At 38.0% G+C, this 23,375-nt stretch overlaps 1 protein-coding gene across 2 annotated transcripts in view; it reads right to left on the bottom strand.

The window, feature by feature from the left end:
- The window catches only part of dlgap4a (discs, large (Drosophila) homolog-associated protein 4a), a 224,764-nt gene that overhangs the window by 162,036 nt on the left and 39,353 nt on the right, over positions 1-23,375 (bottom strand). For both annotated transcript variants that reach the window (XM_077218588.1, XM_077218587.1), the window contains exon 2: positions 4,494-4,594. The gene's annotated coding sequence lies outside the window, so the exon portion shown is untranslated. The remainder of the gene's footprint in view (positions 1-4,493; positions 4,595-23,375) is intronic.

Here is a 23,375-nt window from a genome sequence, read left to right on the forward strand (position 1 = left end):
AAGTAAGGCTCATAATTTCCTCATAAAATATAAAATTCTTTAAAAAAAAAGATACATTCATGCTAGCGTTCGAGCCTCCCAGCATCCCTCTCGATTTGTTTGTCCTCTGACATAAACAAGAGCAAAATGAGGGTGACTCAGAGAGAAAATGATGTGACATAGTGAGACCTCAGTCTATCTCTGCATTTTACTGTATATCTCATAAAACCATCACATACTGTACATACTAAACAGAATGAGAGAGGTGTGGAAGCAGTCCTCCTCTGTAATAATCCCAGACAGAAAAACTGCTGGAATGAATCTGTGATCTTGTGCACTGTTTAGGAGTTTGATCGATCCAGTATTGACAATGTCTAAACTAAAGTTAGAGAGCACCTTCTTTGAGCACAGTATGACTCTCAGTCATGTGTTCTCTGAGCTATTCAAACACAGTCAGACGCTGATGTGTGTGATTCTGCTGAACGCAAGCGTGCGCTGTAATCTCTGTCATTCTCATGTGAAGTTGCTGAATCATTTAGCCCGAGGACGAAGCACAGAGGACATCCACACTCACAATGACATCCTATGATACCAGTCACACTGTTTCTGTCCAGCACTGAGACATGGCTGGATCAGTGCTGTTTGCTAAGACATAACCCACACACACCTCTGCCACTATAGACATGAATGATTCTGTAAAAATCCAACACAACCAGAAACACTAAATTTCTAATAAAAGTCTGTATATTTAGATTCCCTTGCTTTTAATGCGTCTCTGCTGTGAGTGTGTTCAGGTATAATGGATCTCATGGAGATGATCAGAGCTATTAAACTGTTGAATGCTTCATGCTGAACTGATTTAGTTGATTTAACATTTACATTTTTTAAATAAATAACTGGGAAAATTCACCCAGCTAACAAAAATATGTTCTAAAAGGGCTTTGCTAACATTCCCAAAACATTATTGTTCAATGTTCTCTGGATATTTAGGTCGTCCTCTTTTTAAAATGATTTAAAAATGGAAAAATTCCATTTTATCATTTTGCAAACATGATGGGAACATTTTGGAATATTAAGAGAACATTCAAGAGTAACGAGTGCTACATTTAAAAAATGTTAGATGAACATCCAACTAAAGGTTTCAAGAAAAAAAATATGTTACATGAACAAGGTACAGTTGATGTTTTGTACTAATGTTTTTAGAACATTATTAACTCTTTCCCCGCCAGCATTTTTTTAAAATAGTTGCCTGCCACCGCCAGCATTTTTGATCATTTTCACAAAACTGTCATGGCCCCCAGAAGAATTTTGTTGCATGAATATCTGAACACACATATAAAAAGAAAGAACAGAGCATCTGCTTTAAAATAAAAAAACAGTTTTATTCTAGCTTCATGCATTCTTTTTTATCAATACTTCCATAAGTTTTCATAAAAGTTTCATAAAAAAGCAACATTTTGAACAAAAAGCTGAGAAAATAGTTTTTTCAAAGACTTCTACAAGTATTGTTTCTGCTTCTTTGCCTGTGTTTTGAGATTCAGTACTCTTTCAGAAGATGCGTAACACAGAAAGCCGGAAAGAAAGAGTTAATACTAGATAACTTTGAAAGAACGTTCTATTTAATGTTACTGGAAGAACGTTTGTTTATAACTTTGAGAGAACCTTGACAGAAAGTTCCTGTTAGCTGTGTTTAGAACTAAAGCTGCATTTTCCATTAGTTGATGCTTACATGCTAACTAACAAATGCTATGATGTCATTTTCATCTGATCAATAATGAAGTGAACAACACAGTCTTTGTCAAACTTGCATGGGGTAAATATCTCCTCCAGAACTGCTAGAAGAGAGTGAGACGCTATGTGAGAAATGATCTTCAGTTGAGGTCATCACGTCTTCAAGGCTTTCATTAATCCAAACGCCTGTCACTCACCAACAGATCATCATTGCATTGACTTCAGAGCAATATGTCAGAGCTCAGTGTGGATGACCTTTAGCTTTTCAGGGCAGAAAGCCCTGTTCTCAAGCCCGTGATGCCGGAAATTCACGAGGAAAGATCTGTAATGTAAAATGGCAATATCATGGTATTATGCATTAGCCTGGTTCTACCAGACTCTCGTACATTTCATTTGTACAGAGAGTCTGGCACCGCTCCATTGACAAGCGTTAACTTCCTTGTAGGCGGGTAATCTATTGAAGTCTAAAACTATTGGATCTGCCCAGAGTCACTCTATCTGCCATAACCAATCGCTGACGTTTGGTCGTGACATATGTCTTTTCCCGAACCCCGTGGGATGGCCATAAACACAAAACTAAGCAAAGATTGTTCTTGCTCCGGCTTTAACTTCTTGATATTCGGCAGCGTTGCCACAACGGACCGAATGGCTTCGCTAGCATCTTTCTTATTTTGAACTACAACTCAAAATAACGCACGAGTCGACATCAACGTCATCGTTCTCAGCCACTCCCTCTGTTCGCTGATTGGCCCGGTAAAAAATTGATTTCGGAGAAAACCAAAGTCTACAGCGCAATCCCAGACGTAATACTGAAGGAAAATGAAATTGAGCGGAAGTGCGTAGGAGGGCGGAGCCAGGCTAATTATGCATAAACTACAACAAGCCATTCTCACATGGGCTTGAAGATTTTATATATTCAGCTTTACCATCACAGGAATAAATAGCTTGCTTATAGTTGTCTCACAATACGACCACACAATTCAACACGTATCCGGTAAAGTTCTAGTTTTGGATGGATCGTCCGTCTAAAAGTTATTGGCAAAGGTAAAGATGCAGCTCCCATCAAAGTGATGAAAACGCAGCCGTGGTTTTTCCTCAGTGGAGGTCACTCATCGGCATTATGACTTCATAAATCTGCGCTCGAGCAAGTGGTGCGTACAGCCGGCTGATGAACAATTGGCAGGCAGCCCATCAATCTGCACACAAATCTCAATGTTTGACTCTTCATATACAACAACGACCCCCAGGGGCCACTCATTCAATCTCAAGAACACTATAGGATCAACTAGAAAAAATGAGCATGTCATGAAGGTTAAATCAAATTGGTTTTGTCGACTATGTTGCCTACGTGCACGTTGTTGCGGTTAGGGGACATTGTACAGATGAATTCGTTTATAGTCCACCAGCGCTCCGATAGGGAGTCATTTATCTTTTCGACAAAAAAAAGTCTGCCTTTCCTTTAGGAGAGTTCGGAGCCTCAAAATCTAATGCATGCATAAGCCACCACTGATTCTCCATTTCCAGTCAAGATTTAGGCAAAAAGACAAGTCTGAGAGGGTGCTAGGCAATTCTTACAAGACCTCGTTTCATTATTGATCGAACAAGACTGCGAGAGCACAAACTTGATCTTCCCGTTCTGAAGTACATTACACATGCAGCAAATCAGCACAACCAAGGCCACTGCGCTGGGAAAGTGATAAAAAAACAGCAATGGCACAATGCTTGTGTTCAAAGGCGTTTCAGAAAAAACAGCGCTTCTCAACTGGTGTGTCGTAAACCAAACATGGGCTGCAGGTCAATGGTGCTGAATGCAAATAACAAAATGCAACTATCATGGGTACTTAAAATGACATAAACAGGATTATTAACTTTAAAAAGGAAGGTGAAAACCCTTCCAATATATTTTTTTGTTGGCTATATATATATATATATATATATATATATATATATACATATAAAAGTATAAATATAAGTATTATAAATATATAATATAGCATATAATAGATACAACTTATTTTAAACAATTAATTTTAATTAACAATCATTTATTTTATTTTATTGTAATAATACATTTCAATGATAATATTTTTGTTGTGGTATTATATTCTGGCTAATTATCTGTGAATATATATATATATATATATATATATATATATATATAATAAAAATAGTGTTTAAAGAATATATTTTAACAATATTTAATTTTAATTAAATAATAATTTAAATAAATTTAAATAATAACACATTAAATGTTTTTTTTAATAAACAGCGTTATAAATTATATATAAGTAATATAAGTAATATAAATATTATAAATATTAAAGAATGTTTTAAACAACTTATTTTAATTAACAATAATGTATTTTATTTGATTTAAATAATACATTTTAATAAATTTAAACTACAAATAATACATTTCAATAAAACTACATTTCTGTTTTTCCCCTGCACCCAAAACAGTTAAGCCCTTTTTCCAGATTTATGAGTTTCAATTGCATAGTAAAATTCCATGAAATTGAATTGAATACTTCTTACATATTATTCATATTACGAATTAAGAATTTTAAGAGAGTAAAAAAAACTTAATAAAACATTTTGTATAAATCTTAATGGAACAAGAGAATGGACCATTTAGTTTATTTGATCAAGGAAAGAAAATGTGTTTAAATCTAATACGGATCACATACACCTTTTTTGAGTGTGTGTTCATTCATCACTAGCTGTCCAATCTGAGCCCTTTAGCAAACACCAGTTGAGAACAACTTTAATAAAAGTGTACTTACCTCGGTCGAGTTCTTTACATGCTCATCATTGCGTGAGACTGAACGGACAGTCCGGAGCGCTCCTCACATTCGGACAAATCCTCAGTGCGGTTTGTGTCATTCTGGAAGCAGACGGCAGCTCAGTTAGACATTCACATCAGAACCTTCATATTCCTCTCAAATGAACACATTCAGTGTTTAAGCAGCTCAAGAGGATGAAATTAATCTTCACAGATAATTAGCCAGAATATAATACCACAATCCAGAGACTAATGATTGACTAAACGTTCAGTCTTTGCATTGTGTTGTGTTGTATGTGTGGTGTTGTATGGTGTTTCAAAAAGCAAAACACTGTTTTTTGTTAAAGGTGCAGTGTGTGACTTTTAGCGACATCTAGCGGTTCGGTTGCGAGTTTACACTAAGGGCTCAGCCCACCGCTCACCCCTCCCTTTCGAAGAAGCTACGGTGGCGAAAACGGGACAAACATCGTCGTCTGAGACGGCAGAGAATAGCCAGAGTAAACCAAGTTTCTGTACCACAGTCCATTATAAACCACATCATGGATAAAGTTTACAAAGCCATAGTCAGGTGAGGATCAAGGGTCTTAATACGTAATATAATAATAGTAATTTTGATTGTCTCACGAACGTAACCAGCACATTTCTCCCCACATAGAAAACCCATAATACAGTGAGGGAGAAGAACCACATGAAACTATGCAACTATATATTTTTTTCTAACAGGGTAGTAAAAGTTAGCTGGCTAATATGAGCTGTTACTGTGGCTGAGCTGGTTAAAGCGGTAAGCCTTGTTTATACTGGACGCGTCCGCATGAGCCCAAAGGTGCGTGCGGCAAAAATAACGTGATTGTAACAGCGCGCGCGCCCCCGCATCCCCTAGACACCATTTACTACACACAATAGGCTTTTTTTCTCTGATTTTGGAAACACGATCGACTTATAATGCTTCCAAGATCGACGGGTTGGTGATTCCCGTAACTGTTTTACGGTCAATGACAAGAGTACTAATCAGCTGTCTCACGAACGTAACCAGCATATTTATCCCCACATAGCAAAGCCATAACACAGCGAGGGAGAAGAATTAAGTTACATGAAACCATCCAACTACATATTTTACACCACTGACAAGGGAAAAGTCATTACTCACGGTGTTTATGGCTAGCTTCTAGCTTTCTGCGGCTTCTCTTTCAAGGCACTCTGTTGCGCTGTTTGTTCGCTGTCGGCCACGGTAGAAACATGACGTCACAATATGTCGACCTTCATAGAAGGGGATTCCCGCGCCTATGTAGATATAAATGCCTCATTCTGAGGTAATAAAAACATTACGGTTTATTAAGTACGTTCTTTATACACCACTGAACACATAGTTATGGATGTCATATTGCATTTCTGTTAATAGATACTCAAATTTTTTACACATTGCACCTTTAAGAAAAAGTAATTGTTGTTCTCTTTAACAAGCCACATAATTCATAGCACAAATAATTAGAGTCATGAGTTTATGCACATCCTAAATATGAGCGATTGTTTTGGCAAACACCGCTAATAGCTCAAGATTCAGTCTAAGTTAAACCTTACTAGACTAAACAGGATTTAAGAATGTTCCCGAATAAATGTTTGTCTAATAATGATTCTCCATTGACAATCATTTCAAGGTCTGAGAAGCATTCAAATTGAGTTCAGGTAAAGCTTCTGAGTCACCGAAAATGTATTCTTATCCTGTCCTGATTAAATATCCTTAAAACAATTCCCTCAGCGATATAATGTGGGCTTTATTGCACCAAGGTCTGAAGCAAATGAATTCAGCAGCAGATTCAATAAACAAAGCGAGTACGAACAGCTCACTCAAAGCTAATGAAAGGGAATGGAGATCTCCCTGTCCCTGAATATGATGATTTTAGTCCTGGGGTTGATCAATTACTCTTGTCACCAAAAAGAAACAATGCAATAAAGTTGGGATCATTGTTAACCTTTATTTCATCAGCCATTCGGTTTTATTCAGAGCTGGATATTTTGCACACAGCAGTATTACATTTTTTTTTTTTTTTAAAGCCAGACCACGCTAATGTCCAATGCAAAATCAGCATTAATTATCATTTAAAATGTATCATAACTGAGAAGATTACATTATCAGAGGCACAAGAGAACATTATATATCTGTGCACATGAAGCAATTAAAGATGCTTCAGCTCATTACTGTCAATAAACAGAAACAATCAAAATCCAGCAAACATTGTATGGATGGATGGATGGATGGATGGATGGATGGATGTATGGATGTATGGATGTATGTATGTATGGATGTATGGATGTATGTATGGATGTATGTATGGATGTATGTATGGATGTATGTATGGATGGATGTATGTATGTATGGATGGATGGATGGATGGATGGATGTATGTAAGGATGTATGTATGTATGGATGTATGTATGGATGGATGTATGGATGTATGGATGTATGGATGTATGTATGTATGTATGTATGTATGTATGGATGGATGTATGTATGGATGGATGGATGTATGGATGTATAGATGTATGGATGGATGTATGGATGTATGGATGGATGGATGGATGTATGGATGGATGGATGTATGGATGGATGGATGTATGGATGTATGGATGGATGGATGGATGGATGGATGGATGGATATATGGATGGATGGATGGATGGATGTATGGATATATGGATGTATGGATGGATGTATGGATGTATGGATGGATGGATGGATGGATGGATGGATGGATGTATGGATGGATGGATGTATGGATGTATGGATGGATGGATGGATGGATGGATGGATGGATGGATGGATGGATATATGGATGGATGGATGGATGGATGGATGGATGGATGGATGGATGGATGGATGGATGGATATATGGATGGATGTATGGATGTATGGATGTATGGATGTATGGATGTATGTATGGATGGATGGATGGATGGATGGATGGATGGATGGATGTATGGATGGATGGATGGATGGATGAATGGATGGATGGATGTATGGATAGATAGATATTGCTGTCATATGAACTCATTACATGCATGTTTAATTCAGCAAGAGGCTTTCAGCTATGTCAGATATAAAACTGTTTATTTTTGAATTTGAAATCCAATTTTGTCTTAAAACATTTGACAGTCCAATTAAATATAAAAACATTAAACATCAAACATCATGGCTTTATTCGTCACAATGGAAATGGAAGGTCAAGCTCAATGCATTGCATTGTGAAAACATTTTTGCACATTTTTGGAAATGTAGTGGCCATTAAATGTACAGTATGTAGAAAATTAGCATACTCTGGTATGTTGTTCTGAACATAGCCTGTGCAACAAGACTCATATAGTATAATAAGCAACAACGGACAAAAGTTATATGTCTACAAAGAGAAAGATAATGAGTCTATATTATTTGTTATCATTCCCAATGCCAGTTGCATCCAGCCATGCCTTTCGCTAGCCAAACGACTGAGAAACGCGAATGCTTACGGTTAGAGTTCTCCAGAGATATTACAGCTCACTGATCACAGTCAGTATTAGAGGGTTTGCAGTGACAGTAATAAATAAACAGTGCCAAGCAGGAAAATAAAAACACCACAATAACACCCAGAATGAATGAGTCAAGGGAAATGTTTGAGAGCGGTGGAGAAGCCATCATTAATGTGTAAAAGAAAGCAGCAGAGGTTTGAGAGGTTACAGTTCTCACAGGAGCTTGTTTTGTGAGAGTAGATGAAAGCAAGATTAACTCTCATCCGAAGCATGACTATGCAAAAACAAATATCGTCAATTATTTAATGCTGCTGGACTCTGTTTCAGAAACACACACCGTCGGCCGCTGTGATAGACGCCCTGCGAAAGCTTTGATTCTTCAACTAACGCTCTTATAAATAGCTAATTTATTTGATTTATAAGACAGCGTTTCTTCACCCTTTTCATCTTTTTCATCTTCATAGAGAGTGTTTGATGCCCTTTAAAGATAAGCTTGGGAAAATAACTAGAAAATATGATTGTAAATGCAATGAAGTCCTAAAAATGACTCGACGTGACCAGGAACCGTTAATCCCATCCTCACTTTTTATAATGTCTGGTCCAATGTTATTTACCATATTATTGTAGTTTTTAATATAATATTTTGATATAATATTTTGAATTAATTTTTTTTTTCAATTTTTTCTTTTCATTTTAAATTTAAAGTTTTAGTAATTTAGTTGTGTTTTTGTCATCTTTAAAACATTTTTTATTAATTTTATTAATTAATTTGTTTTAGTTATTTTAGCACATCAAGTTAAACTAAATGAAAATTAGAAATATTGGCTTGGCAACTAGCTGAAATACATTAAGGTTATTTATGGATTCATAAGGCTATATGCATTTAAGTTTCTTTAAAATATTTTATTTCATTTAGCTTTTATTTTATTTCAAGTCACAAAAATATTTTATTTATTTTTATTTATTGTTTTAGTCTTAGCTATGTAACTTTCGGCCCTCCAGCAGTTAAAAAACAAAACTGCATGTATTTTGAGGAAGAACATTGTTCTTCGGCTCTGTGTGACTGTGGATGAATATGATTCTCCAACCGCTCATAAAACATTCACTACTAGGCTTAAGAGATATGGCCAGTTTAGATGGAAAGGATTTCAAGTTGACTAGCTGAAAACATAAGCTTTATCCATTAATAGACAGCAACCATAATGAAATGATCTTCACAATAGATAATGCTTTACATTGAACACTGTTAAAGAGCTACATACTGTATGGCTGTGTATCTGTTCAATAAAACACCTTACTCACATGTAGAGTAATAAAAACACCATCATCTCTGCCACGATTTTACAACATTTCAAATCCCTCAGTTCTCGTCATCATTGAAAAGCCAAGCCGATGTTGATTCTTGTTTTATTACGAGCTCTGTCTCGTTCTCTTTCTGCCAGCAGACTCTCCTCTGTTCAGCGTTTGGTTAAGGTTGGAGATTTATATCAACTTCTCCATGTCAACCTTTCTCACTCGTTGTGACAACTAACCTCTGACACACACACACACACACACGCACGCATGCACGCATGCACGCACACACACACACACACACACACACACACACACACACACACACACACACACACACACACACACACACACACACACACACACACACACACACACACACACACACACACACACACACACACACACACACACACACACCTAACCTCAAAGTTACTGGAGCAACTTTTCTCTGTTTACGGATCTGACAAGACACAAACACATACACAATATAAGAAAGAAAATATATTTATATATAAAAAAATTATATATAATTTATAATATATATAATAAATTATAAATAAATATATACATTATATACATGCAAATATTTCTTAAATATATACATGCATGTGTGTGTATTTATATATATACAAAATAATTATACACAGTGCACACACATATATTATGTAAACACAAACTTTTATTTTGGATGCGATTAATCGCGATTAATCTTTTCCCAGCCCTACTTATAATTAATTATGCTTACCATAATTAGGGTAAGACAAAAACACATTTTGGAAGAAGGATTTGATGTTGTAATTACTCATTATTTAAATGTTGATTGATGATGATGATGTTGATCTATTTATGTTAAAACAGCATTCAGCTGTAAATAAATAAAACTATAATTAAATATTTAAATAAACAATTAAATAATGAATTTAACAAACAAAAACTAAAATTAAATGTTAAAATATAATATATATTATATATATATATAAATTTTTTCCTGTCTAAAACACACAGTTACTGTATCTTTGAATGGTCGTCAATAAAGAACGATGTTTTTGGCAGCAGTATCTACAGTACCACACGGGTCAAACAGCAGGAGTATTTGAACTATCTGGTGTCATATTCTACAGAGGGATTCAATCTTGCACAACAATGTCAGTGAACACACAGGCTTGTTTTTCTTGCTCACTCCTACTGGCGTCTGCACACACAGCTCCTGTGAACCGTTTCATTCCCTTCTCCATCTCACTCTCTCCATCTCTCTCTCTCTCTTCTCTCTCTCTCTCTCTCTCTCTCTCTCTCTCTCTCTCTCTCCATCTCTCTCTCTCCATCTCTCTCTCTCTCTATCTATCTCTCTCTCTCTCATCTCTCTCTCTCTCTCTCTCTCTCCATCTCTCTCTCTCTCTCTCTCTCTCTCTCTCTCTCTCCCTCCATCTCTCTCTCCATCTCTCTCTCTATCTCTCTCTCTATCTCTCTCCATCTCTCTCTCTCTCTCTCTCTCTCTCTCTCTCTCTCTCTCTCTCTCTCTCTCCATCTCTCTCTCCATCTCTCTCTCCATCTCTCTCTCTATCTCTATCTCTCTCTCTCTCCATCTCTCTCTCTCTCTCTCTCCATCTCTCTCTCTTCTCTCTCTCTCTCTCTCTCTCTTCTCTCTCTCTCTCTCTCTCTCTCTCTCTCTCTCTCTCCATCTCTCTCTCCATCTCTCTCTCCATCTCTCTCTCTATCTCTCTCTCTCTCCATCTCTCTCTCTCTCTCTCTCCATCTCTCTCTCTCTCTCTCTCTCTCTCTCTCTCTCTCTCTCTCTCTCTATCTCTCCATCTCTCTCTCTCCATCTCTCTCTCCATCTCTCTCTCCATCTCTCTCTCTATCTCTCTCTCTCTCCATCTCTCTCTCTCTCTCTCCATCTCTCTCTCTCTCTCTCTCTCTCTCTCTCTCCATCTCTCTCTCCATCTCTCTCTCCATCTCTCTCTCTATCTCTCTCTCTCTCCATCTCTCTCTCTCTCTCTCTCTCCATCTCTCTCTCTCTCTCTCTCTCTCTCTCTATCTCTCTCCATCTCTCTCTCTCCATCTCTCTCTCCATCTCTCTCTCTATCTCTCTCTCTATCTCTCTCCATCTCTCTCTCCATCTCTCTCTCTCTCTCTCTCTCTCTCTCCATCTCTCTCTCCATCTCTCTCTCTATCTCTCTCTCTATCTCTCTCCATCTCTCTCTCTCCATCTCTCTCTCTATCTCTCTCCATCTCTCTCTCTCCATCTCTTTCTCCATCTCTCTCTCTATCTCTCTCTCCATCTCTCTCTCTCCATCTCTCTCTCCATCTCTCTCTCCACCCACACTGCGACACAACTATGACATCATAGAGGAGGCAATACAAGCTCACATCATAATCAGACAGAATGTCCATTGCATTTTACTGTATGTTAGGAAAATAATATACGAAATTCTACAACATTCTCCGTCAAGGTCCGCCAGTCTCGCCTCTAAGAAAGACCCAATTTGAGGCCCCCTTGTGAAGGACCGCTAAATTATATATGAACACATTCTCTGCGGGCACTAACAGCAATATAAGCAGAAGAAAACGCTGAGAGGAACTGATGTCACAGGGTCACGGGCTTATTTTAGTGTAGAGTCCAGAAAACACCAACAACATGGGACTGTTGAAGAACCTAAGAAGTTCTGCCTCACTTAAATCAGCACAGCAGAACATTTTTGATAATGAGTTTAATGCTTCGGGATATATACTTGCATAATGCACAGTAAGTGTACACAGCAAGATGCTGACTATGTCTTTAAAAATAATGTGTGGTTATGTCTGGAATGGAATTAGTTTTACATACAGCACACAGTGAAAATGGCACAATATGACATATTGGGCAATTATATAGTTTGAAATGAAGGGTTTGATGTTTGTAGATCGTGCGTCTCCAGTGAAGTTCTCTCGTGTGTGTTTGTGAATGAATGAATGAATGAATGAATGGATGAATGAATGAATGAATGAATGAATGAATGAATGAATGGATGAATGGATGAATGAATGAATGAATGAATGAATGAATGAATGAATGAATGAATAAATGAAATGAAATGTTTATTAGATATTCAAAGATTTGTTTACATGATATAATGCGTATATGCTGATGGTAAATGAGAAAGTAGTGTTTGTCTTTTTATTATTAATAATATAAAAGCAAACGCTATAATACTTTGCAGATGGCATTTATTCAACATTTCTATCAAATAACGTATTATAGGATTGTTAGACAGAAACCGTCATAAACAAATGACGATGAAATTAAACAAAATAAAAGCCCTGCTTCCGACACATCGGAATGCCGATATTTAAAAAATGCCAATACCTCGGGTTCATTACAAAATAATATTACGCAATCACAGACATTCATATAATTCAACTTTCATTAATTTATACCTCTATAATTAGGGATGCACTGATACAAAATATTTGGCAGAGACCGATATTTCTTTATATTTGAAAGCCGATAACTGATATATCTTCCGATAAAACATAATAGATACGACGGTTAAACAGAGTTAGGTGTAAACAAATGAAGATGAAACGAGACAAAATAAAAGTCCCGCTTCCGACACATTTTACAAACAGAAAAGCGTATCGGTCAATGGCGATATTTAAAAAAATGCCAAACATCTCCGGTTCATTAAAAAATTGTATTCCGCCATCCCAGACATTCATATCTAGATTGGATTCGATTTCTCAAAGAGCAGAAAACAAGTTATTTGCTCTTTTACAGAGACTGTGTAAAAAAAACCCACACAGATGTGTTTAATTCAGATGAGATTTAAATCACAAATCTGTGAAATACAAATCCCATCTGAATAAGCAGAACAAAAACGTTGAATCTCAGCACTAGTCAAAACACACATTACCAAACACACTAAATCACATTCAAAAAAGACAAAAGACTGTCAATATTCTGCCCGTCCGGAGACACATTATCTGCGACAAGCTGTGTTTTGCTCTGAACGAAAATCGCACCATCTGGGGAATAAATGTGGGAATATATTTTCACCATTTCCAGTGATATTCGTTTTGCTGTCACAGATTCGTTGACTGGTCTGTGGCACCTTATAGCTGTCTAATTCACACTCGCCCACACATAAAGTTTGTCGTGTAGGTGTTCTCTACCTGGAAGACCCACTCAAGACAACAAACTAGACTAACAAGCTAGATTGACATGTGATTTACTCAGTAACACACACACACACACACACACACACACACACACACACACACACACACACACACACACACACACACACACACACACACACACACACACACACACACACACACACACACACACACACACACACACACACACACACACACACACACACACGCAGATATTGCAGTGGGTGGAGGCTGAAGGCTTGTCAAATGAAATCTTTATGGGGTAAATGGCCAAATATCCCTCCTGCCTTCCCATTTAGAGATTCATCTGCTCGCTAGCAAAATCCCATTTCCAGTCTGTCATCCACCCGTGATGATTCCAGTGGGAAGTTCAGTTTATTTAGAGTCGTAGAAAAAAGCGCTGCGACTCAGTGGGTTCATCCAGGAGCTAATGGCTGCTTAGCGCCCTGCTCTCCAGAAATTCATACATAATGCTTGGCGTCTGTGGAAGAGGCATAATAACTCGCGCTATACGATGCAGCAGGCGATGGAGAAATCACAAATGAGATCTCTTTAATATCTCAATATTTTCTCTTAGGTGTCAATGAGATTAAATGGAAATGTGAGAGACTTTCTGAAGTACAGAAAGACCCTAGTCATCAGAAGAGATCTCAATAATGTCTCAACCTGTGCTGAGATTTGCCAAGTCTCCAAAATCTGTAATCAAAAGTCAGAGATCTCAATATGAACTCAAACATTTCTCATTAAACTTTCATTCATTTATACCTCTATAATTAGGGATGCACTGATGAAGATTAGAAACCGATAGTTCTTTATATTTGAAAGCCGATAACCGATATATAATAGCTGATAAATCTGAATCCAAATTTGTATATGGTTTTTGAGAGCCTGATTACAAAGACAAAAGTCTCACCATTAAAAGCCATGTCTTAAGCCCACAATTATAATGTTCTCATTATAATTTTATGTCGCCTATATGACAGACTTGTGACGCACATGTTGTGTATTTAATTTTTTTTAATTTCCCCTCAGGAACTGTAGGAGAAATATGCGAGATAAAAAAATATTTAAATTTAGAAAGAACTCCATTATGTCTCTTGAGCTACAAAAAGAGCAACATCGGAGGAAAAACAGTTCTGTGATGACAACTCTCTGAGTGTTTGATTTGGTAATGGATATGACAATGTTGATATGTTTGATCTTGGTGGAATAGATCTGCTACACTGCTGCTGCTGTTATTGTTGCTGCTTCTGTTATTGTTGCTGCTTCTGTTATTGTTGCTTCGGTTATTGTTGCTTCTGTTATTGTTGCTGCTGTTATTGTTGCTTCTGTTATTGTTGCTGCTGTTATTGTTGCTTCTGTTATTGTTGCTGCTGTTATTGTTGCTGCTGTTACTGTTGCTGCTGTTATTGTTGCTGCTGTTATTGCTGCTGCTGTTATTGCTGCTGCTGTTATTGCTGCTGCTGTTATTTTTGCTGCTGTTATTGTTCCTCTTGTTATTGCTGCTGCTGCTGCTGCTGTTATTGTTGCTGCTGTTATTGCTGTTGCTGCTGTTATTGCTGTTGCTGCTGTTATTGCTGCTGCTGCTGTTATTGTTGCTGCTGTTATTGCTGCTGCTGCTGTTATTGTTGCTGCTGTTATTCCTGCTGCTGCTGTTATTGTTGCTGCTGTTATTCCTGCTGCTGCTGTTATTGTTGCTGCTGTTATTGCTGCTGCTTCTGTTATTGCTGCTGCTGTTATAGCTGCTGCTGCTGTTATTGTTGCTGCTGTTATTGTTGCTGCTGCTGTTATTGTTGCTGCTGTTATTGCTGCTGCTGTTATTGCTGCTGCTTCTGTTATTGTTGCTGCTGTTATTGTTGCTGCTGTTACTGTTGCTTATGTTATTGTTGCTGCTGTTATTGCTGCTGCTTATGTTATTGTTGCTGCTGTTATTGTTGCTTCTATTATTGTTGCTGCTGTTATTGTTGCTGCTGCTGCTGCAGAGCAAGTACAGGACTTGCTACTGCCAATACATACACAACATGCTGCTGGAGCAAGTAAGACATGCTGTTGCTTTACAATATAGCATACATGAATTACCCGTAGCAGATCTATACAGGTGGAGCTGGGGAAGGTGGAGGGTTTGTGAAAGCGCACTGCAACTGCTGCAGCAAATGCTGACCAAGTATTTGAAGATTGAGCAGCTCATTGGCTACTAATACAGCAGGAACCAATCAGCTGTGCCATACAGACCTTGTGCGCCAAAGAAACAAGGGCGCCGCCATTTTTAGAATATTGTCTTTGAACTTCCGTTTTTGCGGTCGCTCTGTATATTTCTATGGCATTGCTGTCCAGGAGTAATTAACTTTTGAAGTGGATTTACTTGATGTAAAGTTAACAAAAGTTATCATGAGGATTGTAATGTTTAAAACAGATGTCTTAACAAATGTCAGTAGACAGGGAAGATTTTAAAATGAGACGTTCATTTATAAATACGCAAGATCGCTGTGAAAATACGGACCGGAAGACAAAAGACAACGAGCGCAGCACTAAAAAGGGCCGGGGCTACATAAGGTCTATAAAGAATGATGTGATTGCATCATTAAGGACCAATCAGCCTGCGCCATCTAGAGTTTCACTACAGAACTCTGTATTTTCCTTTATCTCAACAGTTTCTCTTAGACATCAATGAGAATAAAAGGAGACTTTTGTAGAAGTATATACTTCTCAGATGTTTCTCCTAAATAAAACAAGTGTCCAAGTGTCAACAAGATTTTCTGAAGAGATATCAATAAACGTCTCAATCTATGCTCAGATGTGCCAAAGCCTGCAGTCAAAATACTCTGCATGTCAACAATTAACACATTTGCTTCTGTTTTGGATATTTAGGGGAAAACATTTAAAGAGATACAGTAAGCCAAACTGAGAAAATACACAGCATTGGTGTTGACTGATGAATTTGCACATGGATGGTCTTAAATCATATTAAAAAACACCACATAGACATGTAAACAACATTAAAAACTTGATTTTTGTAAATAAACTCAATATACTTCACTTCCACCGTCTGTTCCCTTCTGTGTCGTGACAAGGGGGACTTTAATAAAACGAATTATACTGCCTCACAGTATATGCTAAAGCTAAGTGTCTTAAATAGTAAGCAAAAATATTCTACTCTCTCCCCTGTAAGTAAACGGGAAAACATGTTTTATCTTTAGCTTTGAAAAAAAAAAAAGGTGGGTGTGTGAAAAATATCTTGTCAGAAAACACTTATGACACATCACGGTACATGTAACTACATGGCTCAATCTGTGCAGGGCGGTAGGATCTGTCTGTTGGCTTTTTTCGGGTGTTTCTCGGGGCGAGACAGGGTCTTTAACAAGCAAAACCACACTGACAGAGTTGTCACAGCGACGGCGTTTCCAATAGAATACCTGATTAAACCGCCACAGTTGTCAGACCGCAGCGCTCATTTACAGTCTGAAGACATGCATTTCCAATAGCAACTCAACATGAATGAGAGCGAGGAGGCAAATGGAGACACGGATCAACACTGGAAAGGCCAGAAAGCAGGATTAGAAGATCAGATCGAGATGAACGCTGAGAAAATCTCAAAGTTTGATCTTTACAGAAGAGCTCCTGATTTCTGAAGCAGAAACTTCACATACTGTAATACCACGAGACCATTGAATCACTTTACACAAATTTCACACAACAGTTCTCTTACAAAACCATGTGAGCTGACTAACTAGAGCATGCACTCAAAATGTCGCCTTGTGCGAGAAAAATGAGTGATAATGAATATATACATTTTTAAAAAGATTACATAAACAATGTGACAGTCGGGTACAAAATTAATTAATTAATACATTTTCTAAGCAATTAAAAATATTTTTATAATTTTCTAAATTATTGTATTTTTATTGCCTTTAATTGCATTATTTGTATTGCGAAAGTTACAATTAAAAATAACAACACATACATACATGCATACACTGTCTAAACAGACTTTAGTCAAACTGAAATGCATTTTTTGTAAAACTTATATATGCAAGACTACAAAGACTTTTCTGAAAAATGTATCAAACTTAAGTGAGTTTCTCTTGCTTTAAGCATAAACTCAATTAATTTTGCATTTTTCAGAAAACAAGACTATTTTCAAGTCTCAAAAATAGAGAGTAGCCTAAGAAAATAATTGGGCATTGTGCTGAACTGAGTGCTCGGTCCAATCAAATTCACTTCGGTTTGCAGCACTACGGCATTTAAATATCTGAGTATCGCACACTCAAACTGCAAGCGGTGAGAATTGCATATGAAAGGCGCATCACAAAACATAAGAGAGATCACAATAACGCCTGCTATGGTGAGATCCCTGGAGATTCTCACCTCTCGTACGGAGGTTCAGAACAGCCATTCGAGCACAATGCGGCAAGCGTCTCGTATTAGCATTGAGAGAGAAAGACAGCGAGACGCACATACTGATGAGGGTTGCAGAGGGTTTGCGTGACCCAGGTGCATATAGATGCTTGTGCACAACAACTGCACAAACATGTCATTCACATACACAGCCTCCCTTTGATGTGCTGAATCATTGTTAGTTCTCCATACAGAAGAGGATGTTTATTAATCTCTTTTTTCATTCATTTCACCCAGTAAACACACACACACACGCACACACGCACGCACGCACGCACGCACGCACACACACACACAAACCCCCCCCAAACAATAGGCCAAACTCTCTGTGAACTAACACTAAATGTCTCAGCGGATAAACTCCATCCGCGTCTGACCGTCGAGTGACTCGTTCCCACTGTCTCAGCTGTAGTTTGTTGCACCGGCAGCTGTGTGTCTCACGTCTTTTGTTCCACAAAGAAGCGCTGTCACCGTCTGACAGCACCGTTCTGCTGCGGATGCTGAGACATTCACTGGTTTCATGGACTAAAGCAACACATTCTGCTGCTATATAGAAGTGTTGAACTACCAGCCTGTTTATCACCTGATGTGTCTTTTACGAAGTCTTGATTTAGTTTTTGGGCTCTACTAGTTTATGTTTATGTTCATGTTTAAAAACACATTATTTTCCCCATATTCTCCATTGTTGCAGCTCCTCTATTCCCGGTCTGTCAGTAACGCTCTGGGGTGCGGTTCCCCAAAAGCATCGCTGGCCAACTATGATCGCAATTTCCATTGAACTCTATTGGTAACGACGGAACTTGCGACCATAGTTGGCTTTGAGAAACGCACCCCAGGTGTGTGTTTCCCGTACATGTTGTAACGTGCTGCTTCACTACCTCGGTACGCATCGTTGAAGAAATCAACTAGCTAGTCACGACTGTTTCCCAAAACCGTATTGTCGAATATTTGTCGTTCAACAAGTTTGATTGATGTCACGCAGGTGGTGGAGTAATAACTTATTTTAATGCATCTGTTTGAGATCGAATTAATGCTAGATGTTTTGCTATTTTACGGATATGGCATCTGAGGATTATTTCTAATTTTTCTCAGTTATTTTGCTTTATTTCCAGATTAAATCATAGTCTCGTTCTTAAGTAAAAGAGCACGTTCGCACACGCACACTCTTCAAAAACAACGCTTTAAATCCCTGACCAAACTAAAAGACGTAAATGAAATTTGTATGTATTCCAAATAAAATATATATTGTACTGAATGTCAGCTTGCTTATTTGTCTCAAGATAATGATTTATTGAGTCCACATTATGCAAACTAGAAAATCTGCTTCTAACCACATGTGGAGATCTGTCGTTCCAAACACACAACTTTGTGATGCTGTTTGCGAATGTTTGTTGGAACGATGGTTTCGGGAAACACGACTCGTTGAACTGGTGATAACAACAGAACTTGCGAACATAGTTGGCAACCCTGTTTAGTTCCTGTCTCTATGAAGCCCCTCCTTCTGAAAAGCACACTGGACCGGTGTGTTGTGATTGGTCAAGCGATACGAGTGTGTTTAGGAAATGCACATAATTTTCCATAACCACCAGTTTCAACACACTACTAACTAACTCAACCAGGCCCCGCCCCTTTATTCTGCATATTATTTATTTAAATGAGGAATATTGTGACGTGCTCGGTTCCGGAGGAATTCTCAAGACTACAATGGAGTTTTACGGAGTTCAGAAACACTGACACTGATATAGAGAATAACTCCTGCTGGAAGGTCTTTGTGCAGACCTTTTTCATTCTCAAACAGCAACATTACACACTAAAGAAAGATGATCATGTGAAATGCAGGTTTTACTTCTAATATGTGAGATGGGAACTAAACTGAGTAAATTGGTCACACTAGAATAGGAACTGGAACAACAGGAAGAGGAATTTACAGAGTTGCAAAAAATGATTCTCCTTTGGCCCAGAATCACATCACCTTCCTTCCTAATGCAGTGTGCGGTGCTTGAGAGACGCTTAGTAAGAGTGCAGGGTTCAAACTGAGTAAAATAGTTATTTAGAGCCTCTAATGTCTGTCTCTTGTCCTATGATGAATCTCTAACAAGCTCATTCTGTCCTGAGTGACCAAAGAAATGGGACACGGCCTGCAGTGATACAATCCGAGCGCTAGCAAGAAGATCAAAACTATTATGCTCCACTTTTCAGCCACTTAACCTCTTTAATGTGGCCGCCCGTGACCTCTGATTCTGTACGCCTTAAACTCTGAAGGGTCAAAGTCTATCAGCAGGAGATGATAACTAAAGAGTTGGAAACTGTCTGTCAGTTTGTTTCTGAGTATCTCTCTTACACTTTCTTTCTTTCATTATGTTCAGAGTGGAAGCATACTGACTGAATACTGTACAGAATACACTACAGTATATGCTGCAAACACATTGCATTGTGTGATAAAGTTAATCTGTGAAGCTCCACTGTATTAGTTCATTTAGGTGTTGCATGCATAAAGAAAAAATCACATAATGTGCAAAGTGGGTAGTATGCATATATATAATGCTTTTTCAGCATCATTACTCCAGTCTTTAGTGTCACGAGATTCTTCAGAAACCATTCTAATATGATGATTTGATGCTCAAGAAACATTTCTGATTAATATCAATGTTGAAAATATCTTCATATTTTGACAACATTGACAACCGAAAGGGTAAAAATTACGCTCCATAATGTCTCGTGAGATCCAGCCTTCTGCCCGCTTTAAATCAGACACAGCGATAAAGTAGTGCGTAAGATTAAAATTTATTTGAATGAACTATAGCATTTATTTGAATGAGAGCGAAAGAGACAGAGATGCGGGGTACAAGCTATTTAATGTCTATTAACAATGGAGCTGTACGTTTAATTACTTCAAAACCAGCTATGTTACCCATTCATTGTTGAGAAATATAATGTAGCAATTTTATTAAAAGTTACAGGGCAGTGTTAAGTTTCTGTGCTCCTGAATGTTCCTGTGTATATGTGATTTTTACTTCTGGAAGGCATGTCTTCTGATATCTCTGTCTGAAGGAGCAGCGGGTCCTGTGACTGTGAATAATGCAGACGATCGAGTGTCTGTGTTAAACTGCTGCACTTTTTCTTCTGCTAACAGAACAAGTCTGACTAAGTCAAATGATATAATGTGCCGGCTCAGTTCTGATCTGTGCGAACCAGCGCATGAATTCACTGTTTCCATGAACCACAGCAAAAATAAGAGGAGATACATTCCTTCATATCCAGAGGTGAAGAGCTGAATCATTTGTTTATAGTGACTTTCCAGATGAAATACTGCTTAAATAAACCGTTTTCAGATAAACAGTCCTTTTGAAGTGTGAATGCATGCTTAAGACCTTGATTATCAAGCTTTGTTTCGATGCATTTTGACTATGAGCTGCAGTGAATTAAAAAGATTTTCTTCCTCAGTATTTTTGTCTTGTTTTCCAGCACAAATATCTAAACATTCTTAAATCAAGATACATTTACTTGAGAAGCAAAATCACATCAGACAACTAGTCTTGATTATAAAGGCATTCATAATGCACATTATAATGCTTTATATATGTTTATAAATGATTATAAAGTTAAAATGCATTATACTATTTGCAGATTACACCTGAAATTGGTTGTTTGTTACGGTTTTTAATGCTTTAAACTTTCAAAAGGTGCAGCAATGACTAGATAAATATATTAATGTATTATAACTGTGGTTACAAATATTATTATTATTATTATTCACACCATACAATGCATTATAAGGTGCATTACAATGCATAATTAATGCATTAAAACACTTTTTATAAAGCATTATATATAATGGCTTTGAGTAAAGTGTCACAAAAATATCTACCAGTAGGTTCAGACAAATAAACTTGTTTTCTCCATAGTTAAATATCTCTAATAAAATATGCAGCACTAGATTATTAGGTAAAAATGAGGAAATTAATTAATTATCATGCAGATATGACGGCAGGATTAAAACCAGTCATGAGAACAGATTCAAACTCCACCGGCTTAAACTGACAACCATTCCAACCTCAGAGATTAGCTGGATACGGCATGGGAAAAAGCGAGAGAGAGAGAGAGAGAGAGAGAGAGAGAGAGAGAGAGAGAGAGAGAGAGAGAGAGAGAGAGAGAGAGAGAGAGAGAGAGAGAGAGAGAGAGAGAGAGAGAGAGAGAGAGAGAGAGAGAGAGAGAGAGAGAGAGAGAGAGAGACAGAGAGAGAGAGAGAGAGACAGAGAGAGAGTGAGAGAGAGAGAGAGACAGAGAGAGAGAGAGAGAGAGAGAGAGAGAGAGAGAGAGAGAGAGAGAGAGAGAGAAAAAATTTTTTTTTGGTTTTCCCTGCTTGTTTAGTCGTTTTCTCCTTCATATATTCCTGAAGCTCTTGCTCTGGTTCATCCCTATTGGTTTCTTTTCAGCGCTGATTAAATTTAAAAAAACAACAGCTCCACTGAGGACAATAATACAGAGCTACAAAAAACACTTTTGGAGACCCTTGGGAGACACTTCAGCAGTTACAGAGTGGGCTGATTACAGCGTGAATAAACAGCGCCGCGTTCAAGCCTTCCACTTCCATCTGTAAACACAACTAGCACAACTCAGAACGGCCTCCTGCTAGCGTAAATGGAAAGCCCAGCATTACAGTATGACATCCTGCAGTCGGCCGCAATGAACAGGCCTGTCATGACAAATCACGTTTTACATCCATCTGCTCGTAGAACTGACCGTTGAAACGATCTTTACCAATCAAAGCGGAATACAGTTGTTTCATGAAGCTAAAATGACATTTTCAGGAAATACTTTCCCTCAGATCTGTTAAAGGTCAGTGATGTTTACAAGACCAGGCTGCGGATCTGGAATAGACTTCACTGTTTGGCTGAATGCGGTTCATCAATGGATGTTTGTTTTTTGTTTTTTTTGTGCTTTAATTCTATAGTTAAGTAAGAAATTCTTCAAGCAAAATATAGATTCAGTCATCATGTAGGCCTACTTAAAGTCCCTGTGAAGTCAAAATTAAGTATGTGTTCTGAGTTTGTCACACCACAGAAAAATGTGCTATTAGCCACCCAGCCAAATTATATAAAAAAGCCGGCAAGTACATAAAATAAGCTATCAAAATCTTGAAAAAAAGCGTGTCCGCTGTCTGCGCTGAAACCACGGCCACTCGCGGGACAGCTGCGGGCGTCGCCACACTCAACTGTTACTTACCAATACAGCCGGAATGGATGCTCACACGGTGGGCACGCACTGCCAATGACGGCACCAGTTGTCGGCGCAACGGGAGGATGAAGGCCGAGGCGGGAGATAGACGGTTCGGCCCTATTCACCAGTAACAGCGGATTATCGGTGAATCCCAGTTGTCTCCGACGAAAGTTTATAAAACTATCCCGTGTAAAATGATCACTACAGAGGCGGGTTTTCGCGGTGATTCTCAGCTCTCCATCAAGGTGGCTCTTCACAAAATGAATCAACCTTTTCTTGATGTGATAATTTTTCGGAAATTTAAATAAGGACACCGAT

The sequence above is a fragment of the Siphateles boraxobius genome, unplaced genomic scaffold (assembly GCF_051911475.1).
Source record: "Siphateles boraxobius isolate OS27281-9 unplaced genomic scaffold, OSU_SipBor_1 77, whole genome shotgun sequence".
Taxonomy (NCBI): domain Eukaryota; kingdom Metazoa; phylum Chordata; class Actinopteri; order Cypriniformes; family Leuciscidae; genus Siphateles; species Siphateles boraxobius.